This window comes from Calidris pugnax, unplaced genomic scaffold (genome assembly GCF_001431845.1).
Source record: "Calidris pugnax isolate Ruff unplaced genomic scaffold, ASM143184v1 scaffold435, whole genome shotgun sequence".
Taxonomy (NCBI): domain Eukaryota; kingdom Metazoa; phylum Chordata; class Aves; order Charadriiformes; family Scolopacidae; genus Calidris; species Calidris pugnax.
Genome location: NW_015091240.1, coordinates 1483507 through 1487247, shown reverse-complemented (window position 1 = coordinate 1487247; position 3741 = coordinate 1483507).

The following is a 3741-nucleotide window of genomic DNA, read 5'->3' as shown; positions in this document are numbered from 1 at the left end:
GGCGCTGGGCTGCGGGAGGAAGGGGGTCGGGGCGGGGGGTCCCCCGGGAGCGAAGGGGAGGATGCTGGATGCTGCCCCCGCCTCGGCGGGCGGGCTGGGTGTGGGGAGGGGGGTGCGTCCCTGGGGGTCCCCATCTCAGCTGCCGACGCGGGCGGGGGGACGGCAGCCGTCCCGTGAGGGGACCCCCGTTCTGCCCTCCTGCAGAGGTGAGGATGGGGCCACTGGGACCTGATGCGCCCCCATCTTGCCACTCTGAGCGCTCCCTGTCGCATCTCAGGTCCACTCTCGGCTACACGATGCTCCCAAAACCACATCCCTGTGGTCCTGGGCCCAGGCACCATCTCCACCTGGCACAGAGGGGTCTGAGCCCCAGCTGAGACAGGCCACTGCCATCTCCCACACGCACCCCATGGGCATCTGACTTGGGCCCTAGACCCTGGTTGCCCCAAGAGGTCCAGCCAGGATCTGGCCAAGCCCACTAGCTTCATTTGAGGTCCCACATCTGGCTGGCTCTGCACCACCACCATCAGCCCTTCCTACATCCTTTCCTTCGGGCACCTCACCACTCCCGTTTTGCATTAATATTGCTCCCCCTTATCTTTTTTGTTGTCCCCTGTAACCACTGGATATTTCCCATCTTCTTCCCCCCAGCCCTCTCCTTCCTCCCAGGAAAAGCACCACAGTTTGTTATAGTCTGGCCAGAGCCCAGCACCACAGGGAAATCAGTAAAGGCCGTGGCAGTTGAAAGTGATATTTAAGAAGCACATGCAAGCCTGCAATCCTTTCCTGTTGTACGCCATTAATTTTGTCACCCTTTTATGATAGTTGACACAAGGCTGATCCAGTTTCCTAGCCATTGCCTCAATGCTGCAGCCGAGGGCAGGGCTGCACTTAATGAACTTATTCATGCAGTTTCCGAAGCAGTGTTTGCACAGCTACGTACTTTGTGCAGCATCACCTTTTGGACTTTGAGCACTCTTCCCCTCCATCATTTTTCTTGAATGACCGACACCTCTATAGGTGCTTGCAAGCCAAGCCCCAGAGGTGAGTTTACAAAGCGAGGCCTGCCCTCTTTGAAGAGCTTGGCGGCGTTCCCAGGGACTTCAGCAGGGTCAGAAGCCCATTCCCGGGAACGAATTAGACCCAGAGCCAAACCCGTTTCCGCTGCAAATCACTTGTCGGCTGGGGTTTACAGCCACGCTTTGATAACGCACGGCAGCGTGCACATCTGCCAGGAGGGCCAGAACAAAAGGGGGGTCTGTGCACTGCTCTCGGGTTGATTAATGGGCCGGGAATGGTTTGGCTGAACTTCTCGGGGTGGGATGGGCTGGGGACCGCCCTGGGAAGACCATGCTGGCCATCACTGCTCAGGGAGTGGGGAACAGCCACAGACCGTGCAGGTGGCTGTGTCCTGGTGTGAAGAGCTGCAGGCTTTTCCCTGCAAGCCAACACTATAGCTCACTTTTTAGTGTGACATCGTTTGCTTTGATTGACTAAGCATCAGGCTGCACAGCTACATTTTCAGGACAAATGCTGGTCTGCTCTGTGAAACAGCAAGTTCTGGCCCAAAAGGCCCCATAAGAATAAAGGAGCTGAAGCCAGCCAGGAGCAGAGCTCGATTTTAAGCAGAAATCATTATATTTTTAATTGGGCTCCAAAATACAACAAGGAATGGTCTTTGTGCACAGGAAATGGGACACCACTTCAAAAAGAGCAAAAAAAACCAAGGCAGCAAGTCAGGAGCATACAAGAAACATCTGGAGGAAGGCTCCCGGTGTGGAAAGGCTGCAGGACTTGGCATGTTTGTGCACACCTTGCTTCAAAAGGTCCAGTAAAAAAAATTAATTCACTTTTAAATGAAACTCACATCTGTGGATGCGGGGTCAGCAGCCCGCTTTGGTCTCTGTCTTTCCACTTTTGCTTTCATCTGAGTGATTTTTCTTATGCATTTAAATATCATTTTGAAAAATTCAAAGCCTCCCCCAGCTGTCACTGCAGTCAACTTGTCTTAGCACTGGCCAAATTAGAAAACTGCTAGAAAAATAAAAGATTATTAGGAAAAAAATGTGAAAAAAATGCTCACAGTGTAGAAAAAGTTAGGTTCTTGCAGAACTAGGACCCTAGTTTCCAACATATGTCCATTGTAGGAAGGATCCCCCTTTTTAAATAGCACAGGCTTGCTAAGTGGATAGCTGCGTAAAAGGAGAGTCCAGTGCATTAAAATACTGTAATATTAGGTATCTGGCATGTGACCATGCAAAAATTCCATAAAGTAGGTTTTAAAGCTTATTAACCTTTACTGAGATGGAAAGCAAAGGCGACTCTTGGCAGTAAAGTTGGATTGTGGGCAATCTCCTATGGGAACACGATCAGCAATCTGACCTGGGAAAGGTGGCAATGGCTTACAGGTGAGCAGCACAGCCCAGCCCTAGTGTGTGCTGTGGCAGCTGGTCACCACCGTTACAAGCCCATAGCACTAACTTTCCTTGGAAAAAGAGAAAAAATGTATATTGCCTTATTTGTCAAATTATAATGGTTAATAACTTTGGTAAGGAGCTCACAGCAGAGTGCTAATTTCATCTCCAGTGCTTGGGAAAAGGGGTAAGAGATGTGATGCAGGCCTGCACTGTACCCTGGCACCAAAGCTTGGGCCAAGCACGGGGCGAGTGTCACGGGGCAGTCTGAGTGCGTGCAGGTAGTGGGTGCCTTTGCTAATTAAGGGACATGACACAGCTTTAGCTAATAGGAGCTCTGGGTGATTGCAGGTCAGTGACTGCTGCTGCCTCTGTCCAACCTGGGGCTGGAGGCTGGGACAATCCTGTTGCTGCGTTTAGTTTGGGTTTAGTTTAGTTTGGTTTAGTTGTGTTACCAGCCACAGCAGGAGAAGAGATATTTTTTTTTTCTTGCAACCCCCCACATCACCACCCCTGTGCCTCGGCAGTGAGCTCCCAGATACAACTCCTGTGGCTGCCATTAAAATAGATTGTCAGGCACCAGCCCTTCATTATCCCCCAAATACAAGAAATCTGCAGGAATTCAAAAATTTAGGAATTTGTCTCTCTGCTTAGAAACAGGGCAAAAATAATGCAGTGGGGAGTGTTAACCAGGGGGAGGTGATGGGAAATGCACTGACATTCATTTGCTGGAGCCTTGTCCCATGTGGCAATCTCCCTCTTCCCGTGCTCACGAGGGAAGCTGGTACCACTCTCCGCTTTGCCCCAAAGCATTCTCTATTCTACTACAGGCATTTTTAAAAGGCTTTGCAGTAATTTGGTATCAAAACGTGGCTTCAGCCCCCTCCCAGGCAAAGGGAATAGCATTGGGTCTCAGCGGGGAGGTGCTTGTACATGCATGTGTGTGTATTTTGTACAGGGATATTACTTTTTTATGAGTGTGGGGTGGGGTGGCCACACTCAGCCTTGATTGATGGGCTGAGGGTACCAGCTTTTGCAGGCTGGGTCACTGGCTCTGCCACGGCACATGTCCCTTAAGTGAGTACCTCCTCTGGAGAATGGATTTGATCATCATTTTGGAGTCTGAGGCATCATGTACCCTGCGGCTGGCAACATCAGGTTGCCTTAGCTACGTGAGTCACGGTAACACAGCACAGCAGCCACACAGGCACTGCCAGGAGGAGCCCACGGTCTGAGGTCACAGCTGAGGAAAAATGAAAAAAAAAAGGGGTTGGTGATTTACCTCCTCTGCAGGTCTCCCCACATGCCCGTAGGTGGGACCTACTAG